Below are 20,470 nucleotides of genomic sequence, written 5' to 3'. Positions count from 1 at the left end.
TGGGTTGGGAACCAACATGAAAAAAACCTGCACATATTATTTAAAATCAACAAAATCCTTTTACTATTTTCAGATAATTACCTGTGAGGAAAGCTTTTAAAATATTACACATTAAAAACAGTGTGCAGCTTTGCTCAACACAGAAGCTGGTGTGAATACCGGCTGGTGTGAATACAGCTATCACACAGTTAACAGCATCTAACTCACGGTTCTGTATTCGGGGGGCAGGCTGGGTTCAGCCCCTGCTTCACAAACCACTCTTTACTTGTTTAACTGTTACAGCTCTGCAGTAGGTAAACACTGCAAAGGTTAAAAAAAAAAAAAAAAACCAAACCTATACTATAAAACATCACTTTATTTCAGAAGTAGACTCTCCTGGAAGATTTAGGCTACCAGGGTTCACCACCAACTGTAATATCTGAAAAATCCCCTCAGCGTTTCCCAAATGCTTGGCCTTTTTGTTAGCTGCTAGGGACCAGGGCAGGTAACTGTTCAGACAGAAGAAAGGCTGATTTGGAGTGTAGCTCCACGGAGATCCCCTTTGGAAACAGGCAGGTACTGCAAAGTGAGAATGTAGCATCCGGTTTCTGTAGTTTGAGAACATAATCAGCTCAAACACAGAAGACCAAGACACAGCTGTCTTCTGTGTCAGGGGCAAGGTGATGTCCACAGCTCACCTCCATCAAATTGAAAATGCCTAGCGGTCACCTAGAGTATCTGAATGCCTAATAAACACAACAACTGCTTTGAAACTATCATTACAAAAGCAAGATGAATTCCTTTTCGCCTTTAGTAGTAACCCTTCTTCTCACCAAGTATGGAACCTTAAACATCTTAGTAAAGATGAAGATGAGCAAAATCAATAAAACAGAAACATGCTTGTTATGAAACTCAAGTTCTTCCACTCCACCACCTCAAACTTCGTTTAACTCATCTGTTCAGTTTTCACATCTAAACCTAAACTTCCGGAGGACATAGGATGAACCATCTAGCCTCTCTCGTTCTAGTGCCTAAAGAGGCTGCAGTAAAGGGAAGTTTACCCAGCATTTGCCAGTTAAGCAAGACATGCATGCTCTGCAAACAACCACCAGGGTCCCTTGTGCAGCCACAAAGACAATACCTGCACTGCAGGATTAATTCTGTACTCTGAAAGTTAAATTATTTTAAGTCACACTTGGTGTGCGTGGATTGTTGAGAGGGATCAGAAAACAACAACTGGATTATCAATCAAGCCCAGCAGGCACAGTAAAAATACCTCTAAGGCCGGGGCAGTGGTGGTGCTGGCCTTTAATCCCAGCACTCGGAAGGCAGAGGCAGGTGGGTCTGTGAGTTCTAGGCCAGTCTAGTCTACAAGAGCTAGTTCTATACCATGACATAGAAATACCTTGTCTCTACAAACCAAAAAAGCTGAGGGAATACTAATCTTTACAAGTAGGTACCCTGAGGCTGGAGAAACCACACTGTTGGTCCCAAGCACAGACACAGCTCTAGGGTCTAATACTTTTAGCTTCAGGGACACATGTACTCATAGTGACAGACCCACCTCCCACACTGTGAAAAATAATAAACCTTTTACAAACAGCTGTGTGAGTGAGGAGTTATGAACCATTTCACACTGAAAATTTTAATTTATAGGAATATTCAGCGACTGGCTAGGCAGTGGTGGTGCACAACTTTCATCCCCCAGAACTCAGAAAGTAGAGGCAGGAAGAGCTCTGTGAGTTCAAGGCCAGCCTGGTCTATGGGAGCCAGTTCTAGGACAGGCCTCAAAGCTACAGGGAAACCCTGTCTTGAACTGACACTGGTGGAAAGTCTCTCAAAGGGCACAGCAGACCAGCAGATGTCAACTCCCAATATAATCAGGCTTGTGGCTTCTGAAAACATATTTTTCAAAATGGTTCTTATTTCTTCTTGAAGCAGCACAAACTCAGGACTCAGTTTCAATTTTCTTCTAGTGACTATAACCTCACAATATGCTGTGTACATGTGAATATGTGTGAAGATATGTGTGCATGTCTTTGAATGCGTGCACATGCATTTCACAGTTTATTGAAAATACACTATGCACCGGAAAAAATTGTATTTAAAATCTTCGAAAAGTTTCCCTCAAATAGTCATTATCATTTTCATTTCCCAGACTATACAAACAGAAGTTCAGAGAGGTCTATGTGTGGCCAAAACCACACAGTTAGCCAATAGCAGGGCTGAGATTCAAACCCAGATCTAACTGACTTCCGAGCCAACGTTGGAAAGCATTTTAATACAGGACTCTGTTCACGGGGACCGAGAGGCACCTACCTGGTCAACTTTAACATATGCACATACAGGGCAGAGCAGTAGAGCATGCAAGAAAAGTCCAGAAATGCTGAAGATGTTCAGAGAATGAAACCAATGTGTTCCTTTTGTTGTTTTGAGAGAGGGTCTGGGGTAACCCACGCTGGACCGCCAGCCCACTGTGAGGCTGAGAGTGGCTCTACTCTCTGGATGCAGGTATTGCAGGTGCATGTGAGGAGAGGGATGGAGTGGAAGATGATTACCATGGAGAGGGCACTGAGCTGCAGCCTGACTTTGGACAGGACGAGAGGCTGCACTTGAGAGAGGCAGGCTGACTGTGCATGGGAGCAGACTAGCGAGTGACTTTCAGTAAGACCTAGATTCCTAATGAGGGTCTCAAACATTTCTTTCTAGCCGACACTCAACCAGGAAGCAGTCAATAAATATTTACTGATTGGGAAAGAATGGAAAAGGGGGAAGAACGAAATTCAGCACAGTGTGTAAAATATTCAAATACAAACAAATGGAATCTAGTCACCTGGACATTATAGAGTTTGGTTTGGTTTTTCGAGACAGGGCTTTGGAGCTGGCCTCAAAACTCAGAGATCTGCCTGCCTCTGTTTCCGAGTGCTGGGAGTGAAGGTGTGTGCCACCACCGCCTGGCTATCACAGAGATCTTAAATATGCCTTCATCATCGTCATCATCATCATCGTCGTCGTCGTCGTCATCATCATCATCATCATCATCATCATCATCATCATCATCATCATAAAGGCAACACGAACAAAAGGTAGCAGACAGCCTCCACATGCTGCACAGCAGGGGTGGAGATGGGAACGGAGGCCTGGCATCCTAAGCATTGTAAGGAAATGCTGAATCTGCTTCCAACAGAAAATGTTTCCCTAGCAGATGTGTTAGTAGAGAAATACAAGACAGCTACAATCAAGCCTGAAGCAACAAAAACTTGTTTCCTCCCTTCCTTCTTGTCCCTTTGACAAGACAGCCTGTCACGGTGAAACTTTTAACAGCATCATCCTGGTGACAAACATGTGATAAGTGTGTATGGAGGGGGCAGAGAAGGAATGGAAATAAAGGCAAAACTGGTAGGCAGAAGTGGAGACAGTGAGGTGCCATCTGCTGGCCAAAAGGAGAAAGAACCAGGAGATTTGAGGGGACACTTTCAGAACAAGGCATCAAATGCAATACAAGAAACCAGCTTTTCAGACACCAAGAAACAGATTGTGCACTCCGAAACCTTCTTCTCCTACACACCATTCACATTGTCTACACATCCCATGGTGATGACCGCCCACCTCACTACCAACTACAGAACACCAGCCAGCACCATGCTAGGAATTTCAGCTGTAGTACACATACTAAAACTATGTCCCAACTATGTCTCCGCAAATTCAGGCAGAACCAGGAGATGTCCTTGTCTAAAAGCAGCATCTAAGTTGTAAGTAAACTTGAGACAGGAAAAGACTGCAGTATACAAAGAATGGCCTTTATAATCCAAATTTTGCAACTTCATTGAGCTACCAAAAAAAAAAAGTCCATTATTTTATTATCTACAAATAAGACAGTACACACGACCAATTTCTGGTTCCAGGGTCCACAGGCCAAGTATTGAGGCTGACAGGAGTCAAAGCTCTATAGCTGAAAATGAATCTCAACCGTGCGCTGAGAAGATGCTGGCAAAGGAGAGGTGCTACCTACACCCTGAGGAGCTGCTGATACAGGGAGTCTGTTTTCTCCTCTTTATTCTCTCTCTCTCCCTCCATCCCTCCTCTCTCTCTCTCTCTCTCTCTCTCTCTCTCTCTCTCTCTCACACACACACACACACACACACACACACACACACACGCACGCACGCACCCCAAGCACACCCTTGCTCTGTTCCCACTTAAGATATTTTCAACTTCACAGGTGGTGTCTTCCAGCATCTCTATTTTTGGCCCGTGCCATTTCAAGCACCAGGAGGCCAAGTCCCCAGTGGGCATCACTTTGTTTTCAAGCTACAGCCCATTGAAGGAAGCTCACAACTCATTCTTAGGGACCAGCTAGTTCACAACACTAATCTTTGCAAGCATTCAACACCTGCTGCAACTCAGTGCTCTCGTCTTCGCTGCTCTATCTGGCTGTTTCTGAAACAAACTGAAATAAGAAAACACTGGCACTAAAACAGTTTGATTTTTTTTGATTATTTATGATTTTCAACACATGATGTTCTCTAGTTACAAAATGAAACCACTTTTCCACAGAGAAAACGGTACCTTTTAGAGGTTATGTGATGGTAACTATGCTAATTCTTTTGCTGTTTTGGTTTTGTTTTTTTTTTTTTTTTTTTTTTTTTTTGAGACACGTTCTCTCTATATAGTCCTAGCTGTCTTGGAACTCACTATGTAGACCGAGCTGGCCACAAATTCAGAGATTTTGCTGCCTCTGCCTCCCCAATGCTAGAATTAAAGGCGTGTGCAACTACACCTGGCCCATGTTGATATCTTAATATATATAAGATATATACACACACACATACACATATATCAAAATTTACAGGAACTTAGTACTGTAGTGGTATAAGTGGGGCAGTCAGGACCACACAGAATTTTGCCTTCTAATCTCTTAGCTGGGTGGAGGCAGAGGCAGGCAGATCTCTTGAGAGTCTGAGGTAAGCCTGGTCTACATCGTGAGTTCCAGGTCCGCCAGAGCTACCTCAATGTAACCTTGTTTCAAGAAACAGAATTTGTTAGCTTATGGTGGTTTGTGCCTATAGTCACAGCACTTGAGAGGCTGGGACAGAAAAGCTGCCCTAAATCTGAGACCAGTCTGGGCTCAAGTTCCACTGGGCCTGTCTTAAACACAAGTAAGGAATCTGACTCAGGCGTGTTGGTGTCCATCTGTAGTTCCAGCACTCGGACAGCAGGAGCAGGAGGACTGCAAAGCTGGGGCTAGCCTGGGCTGTAGAACCAGAACCTAAGAAAACTGTTTCTTCAAGAGCAAATAGTCCACAGCATAGTGTATCCATTCACAGAAGACCTAGCAAGGAGGAAGGGAAGACGGACTCCAGCTCACTTTACAGAGAAAATACACATCTCACAGGGTGATGTGAAGAGACCTCAGAATTCTCTCGAATGACTTAATGGACATTTCCATCAGCACAAATTTAGGACAGAGATCACTCAGCATGAGACGACCATGACGGAGTACAGAGCGGTAGCTGGCCAGAAAGACCTAATGTTTGTGCACAGTCTCCCAATGTAGTACAGGCTAGTCTTGAGTTCAAACTCCCCTTGTCTCTTTATCCACTTGGAGTACAGATGTAGGCCATGACTGGGAAGACCTGAACGTCAACACACTCACCACTGGCAATTTGGAAGGTCCTTTCTCTGTAGGTTTCCTCAATCTGGTGTTCCTATCAGCCTTCCCTGGTTGATAACACAGATTCACACATGAAACCCCACTATAGTAAATGAGAGGAGATTCTAGACAATATCTCTTAGACAGCTTTCAAATCACTAGTCCTAGTCAATCATGCAACCACAAGTGAAGACTGGGTCCAGGCTCTGGGCTTCACCAAACCCATCTGTGTTTTTAGGTTTTTGCATTTATCATGAGAGTTAAATGGCAGCACCTTCCTGCACTTGATTCCTCTAAGTCTGTTGAGGGCAATCCTTGGAAAAACAGCATCCAGTATACCATAGAGCCTCAGTGCTAAGTCGCTTGCCCCAAATTGCTTCTTGCATTAGGAACCTGGTCCTAATTCCAATCCCTGTTTGTTTCTGGCCACACTTGCAGGGATCACACTTGTTAGTAAGCTCTGCATACTGCACCCTTAACAGTGTTCACCATGTGCTCCATCTGCCCACTTTCAATTAGGGTTCTTTAAGGGATGCTCCCCCAATTCAAGTTTGAAGACCCTTTAATTGAGATGCAGGTTCTGCAAAGTGGCATGGATGGCTCTCAGATAAACAACAATCACCTCCCAGCTGCAATGGCCACCCCTGGATACTCTGAAGTCAGTAAATACTTCCTGAGTTACCTAAGACGTGTTTTTATGGGGCATGAACATCTGAGTTCCCTCTACAAATGCAGCAGGCACTGCAGACCAAGAGGCCACACACAACCACAATCAACACGGAAGAACTCTGATTGAATCTGGCACCACTTCCAGATGCAAAGAGAAAGGGGGGGCGAGAATCACAGTCCAGCAGCCGGTCCCTCCATCTCCTTTCTGCACCTATGCGCTCTTCCAATTAAGTGCTATGAATTTAAGATGGGCAGGTTTTCAAGTAGCAGGAAGGGTTCTGGAGTTTGTCCTTTGGATGGTCACCTGCTCTCTTTTTCAGGAAAAAAAAAACCACTGCAGACATGGGGGTCAGCCATGGATAGTTACACCATGATTTTGGCAAATTAAAAAACCATTTAAAACTTCAGTCTTGTTCTCTGCTTCCTGACTGTGGATGTCGTGTGGATATGGTGTGGCCGGTCCCCTCAAATTCCTGCTGTTCTACCTTCCCCATCATGATGGGCTATGCCCTTGAACTGGGAAGCAAAATAAAACCTCTATTAAAAAAAAAGAAAATCAAAAATATCTCAGTCACCTGTACAAAGCGTGGTGACTGAGGCTTGCCGCACTTGCTGGAGTGATACACAAAAAGATACAGAGACAAGCATACAGCATGGCCTGTCTAAAGGGGAAGTCACTTCACCACGTGGACATCACATGGGTTTTCCAGAACAAGGCAGAGAGTTGCTCATGCTCCTAGCACCAGAAACTCGGGCAGGAGAGGAACTCCATGTAACCAAGTAGTTGTCTGTGGCCCTCTCTCTCAACTCCAGTTGTAGATAATACAACACTTTTTGTAATATCCTCACACAACATCAAAAATTCCTTGACAAAAAACAAGTTGTCTGTCCCTGAAGGTGCCTTAAAAATGTAGGACCATCCTGGGGGCACTGAAGAAAAGAGTAGATGACAGTAAATTCCTTATTACGAGATGACTCTCGGGTCAACAGGGCCAAAGGGAAGACCGCTTTTTTTTTTTTTTTAAGAAGTAAGACAGTCTCATCTTCTGTATGCTTGACTTCATTTAAACTCACTAGCAGAGTCCTGTTTCCCAGGACATTCAGTTTCATAAAAATGAGGGAAAAATGCCTGAGATGAACATGCAAAAATCAAGTCAGGCAATACCTTAGCCATAAATATAATAGAAAAGGTACCTATCACAAGAAGACAATGATTCCATTTCACATACTCATTTATAAGCGAGGGTTTACTATCGTCCCCATGAAGGAAGAAAACAGCTAAATTAAAGCATAATATGGAGCCTCCAGATGTCAACACTCGAGTTCAGACTTGTATCTATGATACCGACACTTCCTGCAACAATGAGAAGGCACAGGCTCCCGGCAGCCATTGCTGTCTAGCTGGCCGTCAGTCTTCCACTGCTTCAAAGCCACTCAGCTCTCTGTGGCATCTCTCTCCATGGAAGCTTGTAATTTTTAACTGTGCAAAGGAATTTCTCCAAAGAGTCAGGTGCAAGTCTGGCTTTTCTCAAGGCTTCCAGGACACCTCTTACTCCTTTTATCAGAGTCAAAACACGGTTGAAATTCAACATGAACTTTTGTTCTTATCCATCAATCTGGAGACAACACAGATGGAGTCTAACAACACAGGGACTCCCTCTAGCAACCATTACTAGGACTGGCCCAACTTAACACTGTGAGTGTTTGAACTTTGGAAAGTAATTTATTCAACCTTTGTACAGGCAATGAGATGAGATGAAATGGTCTCAAAAAGCTATTCAAGGATCAAAGTTCTGCTTTATGAAATAAACACGAAGTACATGAACCATCTGAGAATATGGATTAGCAAATAAAAACAAACAGCACCTGCCCAAAGCCCCACTTTGCTCGGTTCAAAGACTTACACTCCCAGAAACTCAATCTACTTAACAGCAGTGCCCAAGATCACTATTAACTGCTCGTCTCAAGACTCCATGAAATAGCTCCTGCTATACTTTGAATGTGAAATCTCTCCCACAGGCTCATGTCTCATCAGCTTGGGGAAGTCTGAAACCCTTTGAGATGTCCAGACACTAGCAGGAAGCCTCATGCTCTCACTGCCAAGTAGCTCCCTATCGCTGGTGGGTCCCTACCTCAAACTCCAAGCCAGAGCAAGTTCTGTCGATCACATTAGCTGCTCACAGCAATGAAAAAGGAATACAGCCTAAGGACATTAACGGACTTTGCTGTTGCTTTGTTCCCAGAGATCATTTTACCTTAGCCTAGACTGCCTCAAACGTGATTCTTCTACCTCAGCTTTCCAAGTGATGGCATTACAGGTCTGCCTCATCCCTACAAATTTTTAATGTTGTTTCATTAAAAAAAAAAGATTCAATTTATAGGTTTTTTTTTTAGGGAGTTTCAAAAATTGGATCAAAGTTAAATCAACTTCCAACTTTGCAGTCTTTCAAAAATCCTTAAGTAAATAGGTCAACAAGAGGGATCACTGAGTGAGGGCCCTGACTGCCATGCAACCCTGGTGGCCCAAGTTCCATCCACTCCACGAGGTCATTCGTCGACCCCCACACACGCGGCACACATGTACACATATGCACCCACACCCTACCAAACTTCCCAACTCACTTGCCATGCTTCTTCTCCTCCGCACTCTGCAGGGCCTGCACCAAGAACAACACTAGGTGAGTGCAGTTCAGTTCCACTCTGAGAGGACAGAAATGGACAAACCTGGAAAGGTCACTTGGGCACCACCAGAAGGAGCCTTGGCAGCAGATCAAGAGCCCCCTCTCCACTGCAGGCTTCACTACCAACTACCTGTCTTCACCCCCCACAACCACGGAGCCACACCTGCCCTCCCCGCGTCAGCTGCCCCTCCCCCTGGCAGCCATGTCGGGCCGCTCTCCTTCCTCTACACTTTTCAGAAATAATGCTGACAATGTAACTAGAACTTGTAGCTTTGTGTCAGGGGCCCTGAGTTCTGTATTGCCATGCAGACAGGGGCAGTGCTCTGGAGTCGCTGCTGTGTAGGGAGAACTGACAGGGGAAAAGAGCTTCCACGTTTTCTTGAAAATCACTTCTTCAGAGACAGAACAAAACAATTCAGAAGTCTCTCTTTAAACTACTCTTTCCACAGAAATTTCATAATTATCAAACGACAACTAAGAAGGTACTGGAAATGAAAGGAATGGTATATAGGTTTCTTTGAAATTAAGAACACGGTTTTCTGATAACGATTATTGACTAAAATGCAGTTAACTTGTTTGTCACTTTAAAAAAGCCACAGATGAATTTCTCTGAAAAGCCAACGTCTTTCTTTAAAAGAAAAAAAAATCCACAAAACTGGGACTCTGCCAAATGAGAAAGTTACAAAACCATGGGCCACAGGCCATCAGATGGCACCGCCCAAAGGTGAACACTAAACTTCTGGGCTGTGAAAGTGGAGAGGCTGCCACACTGACGAGAGATGGCTCGACCTGGGAAGTGTCTGACACCTTTCCTCGGTTTTCTTTAAGCTCTATTTCCTGACCAAACTCAAGAGGAGGAGAATGCCACTGTAGATATGATCAAGTTGAACTTGCCGAGCAAATGAACTGATGTGATCAAGACTGGCTTTGGCTGGGCAAGAGAGGAAACCCCAAGTCTGGTTAGTCTCAGAGCTTTTCTCCCTCAGATTGTAAGAACCCAGGATGGCCTCTCATGACACCCACACATTCAAGGCAGAACAGAAGAGAAACAAAAGATAAAGCAGAACAGACCCTAAAGGCAGGTTCCCAGAAGGGAGTCACGTGATAATCTAGTTACCTCTTCCCATACAATGATGGGATCCTACCTCCAAACACAACCTAGATCCACAACCTACAAGAGGAGAGAAGGCATGATGCTCCTTCCTAACTAAGAGGGAGAGAAGGCATGATGCTCCTTCCTAACTAAGAGGGAGAGAAGGCATGATGCTCCTTCCTAAGAGGGAGAGAAGGCTCCTTCCTAATTAAGCTATGCAATTCAGTTTCCCGACTCCTTCACTAGTTTCTCTCCACAAGAGAGCAGAGTACGAGTCCAGCAACTCTATTTACTAGGAAAGGTAATACTGCAGAATTATAGAAAGCCATTTTTATTTTTTTTTAAACCAACCTTTTTTCATTTTACATATCTACCAAAGTTCCCTCTCTTTTCCTCTCTCCCACTCCCCCCACCCATCCTCTATCTACTCCTCGGACAGGGTGAGGGGAAGCCATTTTTTTAAAAAATTATTACTTTATCATTCTTCTCTGGGTGTGGTCCCTGGGAGCTGAACTACGGGGATGGGGGCAGTGTCTCCACTGTCCCCACTTTCCACATCTCCATCACTCAGGAGCCATGGGTGTGCAAGGAGAAAGGGGTAGTGTGGGCTGGACAGTGTGGGCGGAAGGTGCTGAGTGGGCTTCATCGTCACTATTCAACCCAAACGCAATCAACACTACCATTCATCTTCTCCAAGACAAGCTGAAGCAGGGTGCCCCAGACCTGGAATACTTTCTTGTCAGCTTCATCTTCTGCTCTAATTATTTCTAATAGTTTTAAACAGCATCTCCTGCACTCTCTTCCACAAGTGTGAAGAATGGTTACATGGGGGAAATTTTCAATGTTAACAATTATTTTTCCTCATAAATACACTTAAATTACAGAAGAAAACCAGTTCTACATAGCCTTCCCTGCTGAAATTGCTGAGGACCAAAGGTGTGCCAGCCCCAGGCCACTGTGTGCTGGGAGGGCTTTTCAAGGCTCACATTACAGTCAGGATGCCTGGGTTTACAGGACGCGTGAAGAAAACTTGTCTGCTTCCTGTTTCCTTCTCTAGAAGAACTATTCTCCCTTTGTGAATCCTTCCAGATCGTGTATTTCCTAAATACACAGAGTTATAAATCTATCTTGTTATCTAAGATTTTGTCAACTTTCCAGGTTAAAGCACAAGGCCCTGGATTTGATCGTAAGTGTCTCATAAAAGACATGGTGATGCACACTTTCAATTCCCATGCTCAGGAAGCGAAGGGGAGAGGGTGAGAGGTTCAAGGCCAGCCGGGGCTATATGAGATGTTGTCTCAACAAGAGAAAGGAAAACACACAATCAAATCAACAAACAAAATTAAATACCAATTCTCTCTTAACTTTCCAGGGATTGCCAATTCTCCAGAGAGTAGAGGAAGGGTCAGCACCTCCACTGCGAAGGCAAGCATTCCCAGTGACTCTCCTCTGTCCTCACCTCCCCATCCTTCATCCAGGGAAATGTCACTGCACTCATGGAAAGTGTGACTTAACACTTTCCAGCTGAGCCCTATGCAACCATGGAGACCACCCCACATGAAAGCCACTGTGCCACACGTGGCTGCAGACACTTGACATCCAGCTGAGGAGTTCATTTTAATTTTTTATTTAATGTACATATCAATAATAATGTGTGTACAGCAGCTACTGCCCAGTGAGAAGACAAAAAAAGAGCATCTTTAGATGCTACAGAGGAGCAAGAGGAACCGTATGTCTGTATACATTTAGGTATGTGGGTAGGTCAACAGTGTCGACCTGAATACATATTCTGAGCCTTCTTTTTTTTAACATGCCCAGAAATGAGCAAACACATTCTACAAATCAATTATTTAAAATTAGGATAACCACTAAGAGATGTTGCAATGATCTTTAAAACCTGAAATTACAAAGTTTTGATGTACTGAACTTTTACATTTGCTAATGCATTCCTTTTGATTTTTTCCTGGCATGATCCTGCATGTGGATCACACTGAGTTAACAGTTTATCTGTTGGGTGAAAAAACAAACTGCAAAACAGTATGTACAATGTTATGCCAACTGTGTGTACATGCTTATATATGACTGGAATCCAGCTTGATGCCTGCTACTAAAAGAATGTTTGCAATGATGTTAACACTCTAAACCCGCCCTGGGTACACAGTAGCCACCAGCTAGCATGACTGAGGAAGCAAGGCTTAAATTCACTTAGCTTAAACTTGTGTGTATTGGGGCACATGTGTGTGCTTCAGTGTATGTGGAGGTCAAAGGACAATTTCAGAGTCATTTCTTGACTTCTACTTCGCTGAGGCAGGGTCTCTCTGGCTATTTGATCCAGTGTGCAACAAGTCCACACTAGCTGGCCCAGGAGCTTCGGGGTGCTCGTCCTGTTCCTGCCTCCCACGCCAAAGTGAGGAATTCTGGGATTGCAGATGCTAGACTGTCTCCAGCTCTTTATGTGGGTTCCAGGGACTGAACTCAGGTCATCAAGCTTGTTGTACAGACACTTTGCATTATTTTTAATTAGTTTAAGTGAAAGGGTCCCAGCAGGCTAATGGTTATCCATTGGACAGTGTGGGTCTCAACGGCTCCTGGAAAGTGACAATGGTTGGAAGGGATCAATGGGCATTACTTAAACTTGATACAGCACAGAATTATTTGTTATTCATTAGGTTTGTACCATTTGTGTGTGTTTTGTATTAAGCAGGATGGGAAGGCTTTTGCTTTGGCTATTGTAACAAACAAAGCAAAACAACTCACTACCCCCACAGATTTGATGGATTCAAGGGTGGCAGTCATTCCTTCTAGTTCAACAGACTGGAATCAGGAGGGCTAAAGGGCACATACACTTGGTGCCTGCCTGGTGAGGGCTTTCCTCCTGACTTGGTACTGTGGTGTGTTTCCCCCACAAGACATCATAGAAACGATTACTTCCCAGAATCTTTAGCTCAAATCATTATCACATTTAAATCAAGACTTTAGCTATGGATTTGGGGGGCACAACCGAAAACATGGAAGCTTCCTTTCCTCTGTGTGGTTTTTCGGGGTTGTTGTTAAATTGTTTTTATCACATCTACTAAGATCTTGAGGATCTCTGCAAATGTAACTTGGGGCTTCTGTTAGCTGGCTCTTGAACAACTGGACTTGTCTTTCTACCTGGGCAGAGGCCTAGTGAAGTGTCTGCAACAGCAAATCCAGTTTGAAAGAACACATTTAATGGGTAAACACTCTCGCATCTTCTTGGGACTCTCCAGATGCCCCAATACATGAGTGAAGGAGTCAGATGTACAACTCCCAAAGTCGGAGACAACAGTACTCATCCCCTTTAACACACTCAACACGGCTGTACTGCCATGAGCACAGCTGCCTTCCACTAGTCCTCAGTGCTCCTCACACCAGTGCTCCTCAGTGTGCTTCAACAATTACAAGGTCTCTGGACATGGGACGGCTGATGGCCCAAAATGACACTTATGAAGGCTGACACCTAAATCCAGACTTCCTAGTCTTCAACAGCTCATCAACTCACTATCAAAATTGCTTTCTTTCACCCTGTAAAAGAAAACAGGATTTCTGGCCAGGGCTGATCTGTCTGGGAGCCCCTTTCTAATCTGAAAACTGCCAATGAACCCACCTTATTTACATATACAATCTCCCTCCAATGAAGGAAGGAAGGAAGGAAGGAAGGAAGGAAGGAAGGAAGGAAGGAGGGAGGGAGGGAGGGAGGGAGGGAGGGAGGGAGGAAGGAAGGAAGGAAGGAACGAAGGAAGGAACGAAGGAAGGAACGAAGGAAGGAACGAAGGAAGGAAGGAAGGGTCCTCTAAAAAGATCAAGAGTAGGTGGAGGTATGTGAGAATAAACAGGAACAGCATGTGGAGAGTAGATGCACACAGGAGTGTGTTCAAACACAGCATTTCTGACCTGCTGACAGGGGCCATGCATTGACAAGATTAGAGAGTGGGAAACTGGGGATGGTTTGTTGAGATCACTGATGTAAAAGGGATCACAAATCCCAAGAAGTTGGGGAATTGAATGGGGCAATAAACTTAATTAGAGGATAAAGTCCATCTATCAAAGAGGTAAATTGGGCAATCAAAGTCCAATAAATTCTAGGCAGGGCAGAAAACAAGGCAGTTGTTGGTGATGGATGGGAGAAAGTGAATAGATTACAATCACAAGGTGTGCAGAGGCATGGGTGGTGGACCTAGGTGATGTGCCCATCATCAGGCTGGGACACGAAGGTGGAAAGCAAGGGTCTGGTAGCTATGCTGCTGTAAGGGCTCCAATCCTACCTTCTGGAAGGTAAACCAGTAAAGCAGGTAGAGCATGAGCGGCCTCTTGCCTGTCAGTCTTTCCTCTAGCTCCATGCAATGCGAACACTGGTGGAGTATCACGATAATCCTGCGAGCTTTCAAAGAAATGTCTGGGGGATTTAAATTCATCTTGAACTTTGGGGGATGTCACACACCCATATGCTTATTACAGAGTCTGAATAAATTAATACTTCTATTAATTTTTAAGTAGCTTATTTGTGTGTGTGTGTGTGTGTGTGTGTTGCAGATCCTTTACTTTTGCTACAGGGAAAAAAAGGAGGGGGTGTCCTAGAACACTTGCCAAAGTCTCCCATCACAGTTGCAGCTCCATACCTGTGTGTAACTGAAAAAGGAGAGATTTGTCTGCCTTTACCTTGAAGATATAAGTGATCTGAGCATTGTTTTGTAACTATGTCCCATCTTCCAATGTCTGAACTGCTTCAACCTGTGGTCTCACGAAATACAGCATTTGCATGGGCAGACTTAACCCTTTCCCTCTGGGGAATAAATTGTTAATTTCTGGAAGCTGCCATTAAAATTTACACCTCTGTTTTCCATCTTGCAACAGCTCCTCTGCTTTGCTGGAACTCTCTCTAACAGCCCTATTACTGCACTGTCGGGCAAACACTTTACCTCTCAGGCTGTCTCTGGTTAATTTCCTTGAGGGAAGAATGGAGGATGTGGCAAGCATCTCATCAGACTATGTATTAACCTATGACCTGCCTGAGAGCCGGGAACAGGCTGAGTGCTATAGATGCCTTTGCTATTTCTCAGCTGCGTATCGTTTTTATTTGTTAGGATGCTCTACAAAGGAACCCACCCCACATCCTGGTACCATCTCTGGCTAATGGGAACGTGTAGTGAGTGAATTAAACAAGCCAATTTTCACCTCACAGACAAAAACCAAAAAGCAGACACTAAAAATAATGAGACAGTGCCAATGAGATGGCTCAGCAGGCTAGTGGTGCCTGCTGCCAAGCCTAGCGACCTGAGCTCAACAACACACCGTGGGAGAGAACACTCCACAAGGCATCCTCTCACCATCACACGTAAGCCACGACGCCATGACCCCCACATGAATAAAGACGTAACAACAACAGAACAGAGAGCTAAAATATTCACTTATTTGTAAACTTTTTCTCTGAAAGCATAATTTAAGGAAGCTCATCCGGTATAACCAGGCATCTCAAATACATAATCTGAATTCCATAAATTAATTTTTTTTCACTTTGCCATGGGTAAAACTACAGTAAACTCCAGAGTCTGGCTCCCTAAGGGTTCCTTGTAACAGGACTCCAGGGAGAGGGAAGCTGTAACAGGGTGCACCTACTTTATCGGCCACCATCCTATATAGCAGGAGTGTCTCCAGGCATGTTGGTGACAGATGGGTAACAACTGTGACATCTGAAAATTTTAGTTATTGTGACTATCATTCAAACTGCGAACAAAGCCCACAGATGCTCAGGGTGGGGAAAGACCCCCCCACCTCCTTCTCCCACAGAGGAGGATCCTAGCCTGCAGCCCTTCTCCACACAGAACCATATTATCTAACTCGAGATCAGAAGAGCAGACACTTGTATATCCTGTTTCTCTATGAGCATCTGCCATTTCTAAACACATGGATGAGCTGTCATGGAACCAGCATGGCTTTCTTTTTTTTTCCTTTCTTTTTTTTGGGGGGGGGGTGTATTAGCAGAAATGTCACCTATTTCTTTCACCTGGAACTGAATGAATGTTAGAGCCTGGACATGCTTCGGGGGAAGTAAAGTATTGGTCAACCGAGTAGAAATTGACATGCAAAGAACTCAAACGAAGAGCCAGGGAAGTCTCAGCACTATTAGCAGAAAGCAGCATTGTGTCATTAATAAGCGGCTCTACCCCACATGTAGAAGAATGCACTCAAGGACTTCACTTCAATCTTTAAAAACAAGCCAGCATAAAAGTGTATGTGTGTGTGCGTGACATCCTGTTCAAGGAAAAGTGTGAAAAAGCTAAAAATAAAAGCACAGCATGCACATCCTAATTATAATATGCGTCCTCTAATTAAATGGTGAGTTTTTATTTACTTAATGTTAAATAAAAAAAACCCAAACAAACAAAAAACGCACACTGTGATCCCAACTTGTGACCACAGCATGTGAGGATTAAGATTCGATTCATAAGTACCTACCTTTTAGTTCTTCCTCTTTAATTGCTGCTTAAGTGGTTGCCTAGGAAACCTCCTGGCTAAATGGAGAACAGCAAGTGAACTCTCACATCCCAGCTTGCCAGGCTGACTTCCCATCTTTGCTTGAGCTACTGAGTCAGCCATTTGTGCAACCTGAAGGCATGGGAGAAAAAGTCTGTGAGTAATGGCCGACTTCGAATATTCCTAATAAAAATATAAGTTAAAGAAGCTAAGTCCTGCTCACATCAAATTTAGAAGAGAAATGGCTACTTTCAAAAACCCTACCACCAAGGCTTGAGATAACTCAGTGGTTAAGAGAATGTTGCTCTTGCAGAGGACCAGGGTTCAGTTCCCAGCAGTCACGTGGCAGTTCACAAGTAACTGCAGCTCCAAGATCTGTTGCCCTCTTCTGCACCCCATGGGCACTAGGCAAATATGTGGTACACATACATATACACAGACAGAACATTCACACATTTAAAAAAAACTACAAAGTTGTAATCCAATAACAAGTAATTATGGAATAGTTATTTTATGTCAGTATTGGCAAGATAGTGACTGTTAGGATAAAAGATAACAGAGACGACACTGGGAAGCCAAGGTCAAGGACATACCCAAGGAAAACACAGCCAGCAGTCATGTGATGTTCCCCAAACCCCACAGATGCCCACCACTCTAACTCCCACCCCAGCTCAGGCTCCCTGCGTTCCTTACACATCATCTACAAGGTGACTGACGTCACTTTGCTGTATGTCAAGCTGATGGTGTTGATCATGAACCACCATACAATCTAGAGTTGAGGCCTAGGCTCAGGCAGCTGTACAGAGGTTTAATCTAATCAGAGTACATATGGAAACAGGTTATAAGAGATGTGGCCCACTGGCCTTTAAAGAAAGGGAGAATCATTATTCCAACAAACCGGACAGAGATACTAATAGAAGACTCAACAATATGGCCAGCTGATACCAAAATTCTAGTACCAAGGTTCTGGAATGTGCCTGGGGAGGGAGGGTGCCCGACTAGGGGTGGAGGTAGAGAGAATCTATCAATATTGTCTCTATGTTCCCTGACCTCCTGGTGTCAATTCTGATGATTTTCTCAAATTTCCAATCATCACTTACCCACAATAATTAAAACCAACCCCCAGAGCTCAGCTGTGCAGCTGCCCCAGGGCTGCTCCAGAGGGAGGGTATGAAGGAGGGAATAGACCTGCAGGCTGGCTCCACATCTCCCCCAATCAGTTAAGGTGCTCCACTCTCCACACCAAACTGAGATAGAGCTAGGACCTTTCTACTCAGTTCCCACTATGGCTCAAAATAAAATGTGTATACCCCTCAGTCTAGTTTAGAAAGTGCTTCACTAGCATGAACCCTATCCCCTAGAAAAACGTAATGGTGCCCCATCATTCCCTCCAGCCTATGTAAAGAAGTGTCCCAAGTTTAACTGACAGAGAAAAGCTGTAGCTGTGTAACTCGCAACCTCCATGGGATGAAATAACCAGTTTCTCGGTGTGTGTGTGTGTGTGTGTGTGTGTGTGTGTACTTTATTCTAACACAACTTTCTCATGTACTTGAAATATGCGTTCTGGGACACCTTGCCATCCTCACTCAGTTGACTCCCAACTATCAAAGTGAAGGATTGTTTATTTTTCAAGGCAGGGTCTCACAGTGTAGCTCTGGCTATCTGAAACTCACAATATAGGACAAGCTGGCCTCGAATTCCTAAAGATCTACTTGCCTCTGTCTCAAGAATGCTGGGACTAAATAAACGTGTGCACCACTGTGCCAGGCTCAATTGAAAGACTTTTGGCTTCATATCTTTTCCGTTATAACTAGTCAGACCATTCTTTCTTTAAGTCCTTACTAAGAATGGAACTTCTTTTAAGTATGATTTATTTCGACTACATGTGTGGGTGTGTACACGTTACCCATGGAAACCAGAAGGTTTAAATCCTTCTTTTAAAAAAAAAAAAAAAAAAAAAGATTTATTAGGCATGAAGTGCTCTGCCTGCATGAATGTCTGCATGCCATAAGAGGGCACCAGATCTCATTGTAGATGGTTATGAAATACCATAAGGTTGCTGGGAACTGATCTCAGAACCTCCAGGAAGAAGAATCAATGCTCTTAACCTCTGAGTCACCTCTACATTCTTCTAGAGTCAGGGTCACGGGCACTTGTGAGCATCTTGATGTGGTTGTTGGGAATCTAAGTCGACTCTTCTGGAACAGCAATGCATGCTTTAACTGCTGGGTCATCTCTCCACTTCAGAGTGTGTCTTTATATACCTACTACGGGTCTTGCGATAACAGTACATGCTCTTAGCTGAATGCTCTGACTCTTCTTTCCCAACTGGTACCCAACCTAAATCAAGAATTAGGCTCTACAAGTCCTTAGCAGGGACTCTGATCTCCATGGGCCTCTAAAGCAGAAGGAGCCCTCCCAGGGATTCCACGAGGGCCTGGAATTTCCTGGAACCCTTACCTTTCATCATTTGGCTTTCATTCATTTTCTTGAAGCCCAGATCTCTCCTGGCCTTTGTTATCCCTGCAGCCCTGTCCCTATCACAAAGCCTGGTCACAGTAACTGCTCACTGAATGAATGAATACGACTGGCCTAGTATACAAGAATCAATTTTTCAGGTAAAGCTTTTATACAGTTCCCTATAGTTTGGAACAAGTCAAATTCAGTTGCTGTTAAGACTGTTGTTTCTGCCTTCCTGTAGGAAAAGGCCAAAGCAAAAACACTTTGTTTTAAGTGGTCACCATGTGGCTTCGCAAATGACCTCAAGATATGACAGGAAAAATAGAATTTTGGAGAAGGAAGCAGAAGGTATCCTCACAAAGCTGAATCTTTGTGGCACAAAAAGTATCCATCTATTTAACTCTGGAAATGTCAGGGAAGTTCTGCAGATACTCATGCCTGACGGTGAACCCTGAAACTGCCTTTTCTGCAGATGGCCGCTGGTGTTTACATGGGATGGAAGGACTCCAGCATGCCTTAGAGTCTACACCTCTCTCCCAGTTATCCTGATAATGAGGTGGCTAGAATTCTCCCAAAGAGAAAAGCCTTTCTGGGGGACTGGAGATGGTGCTGGAGGGTAAGACCAGAAAGGGCATCTCCACAGGAAATGCCAGCTTCCTTCTCAGGTAAGACTTTCCACCCCCTGCTTCATGCAAACATGCTTGCAAAGTGGAGCAGAGGGCCAGCTTCTGTATGCTGAGGAGTAAAAGTGGAGTACCTGGTTCCCAGGGGCACAAACTAAGTGATTAAACAAAGTGTCAAGTCTCCGAAGTCACAGCTCTTGTCTACAAAATCAAAAACAGCAAGGGTGGTCCACATGGAGCTTTGTTGTTGTTTCTTTAACTTTCTTGCAAGTATGCTAATTTCAGTCATTTTATTTTATAATGAGATTGTCAACTAGATTGCAGCTGTCATATCAGTGTATTCCCCCAACTGGGTCTAAAGTTACTGTTTTGAAGGTTGTCTCCAAACCTTAGAAACTAAGCCATAAAAATGCATCCTAGGGCTAAAGAGATGGTTAACCATTTAAAAGTACCTATTGCTTTTGCAGGGACCTGGGTTCAATTCCCAGAACCATATGGTGGTTCACAACCATTTGTAACTCAAGGTTCAAGGAATATAAAACCTTATTCTGACCTTTTTGGGCACCAGGCACGCATGTGGTACACATACATGCAGAAAAAAAAACACTCCTGCACATAAATTAAAAGATAAAACTCCATATATCCTTATGCCCTGAGCAAGGATGGTGGCCTAGGGCTAATGGAAGAAGGCACAGTTAAGTAGATAAAAGACAGGTATAACTTGGAATCCTGTATTCAACTTTGCTTTTCCAATTTTTTTTATTAATTACTACATAAATTTTTAGAAAGTTTTATATATGTATAGCATAACATGTAT

At 43.9% G+C, this 20,470-nt stretch overlaps 1 long non-coding RNA gene across 3 annotated transcripts in view; it reads right to left on the bottom strand.

Annotated features, from left to right (window-relative positions):
• The window catches only part of LOC126501217 (uncharacterized), a 92,696-nt gene that overhangs the window by 21,734 nt on the left and 50,492 nt on the right, over window positions 1-20,470 (bottom strand). For all 3 annotated transcript variants that reach the window (XR_007591586.1, XR_007591584.1, XR_007591585.1), the window contains exon 5: window positions 16,553-16,702. This is a non-coding gene — a long non-coding RNA (uncharacterized lncRNA). The remainder of the gene's footprint in view (window positions 1-16,552; window positions 16,703-20,470) is intronic.

Source organism: Alexandromys fortis, unplaced genomic scaffold, assembly GCF_014885135.2.
Source record: "Alexandromys fortis isolate MF-2015 unplaced genomic scaffold, M_Fortis_MF-2015_v1.1 scaffold_44, whole genome shotgun sequence".
Taxonomy (NCBI): domain Eukaryota; kingdom Metazoa; phylum Chordata; class Mammalia; order Rodentia; family Cricetidae; genus Alexandromys; species Alexandromys fortis.
The sequence above is the reverse complement of the archived record's forward strand: the minus strand, read 5'-3'. Positions and strand labels throughout refer to the sequence as shown.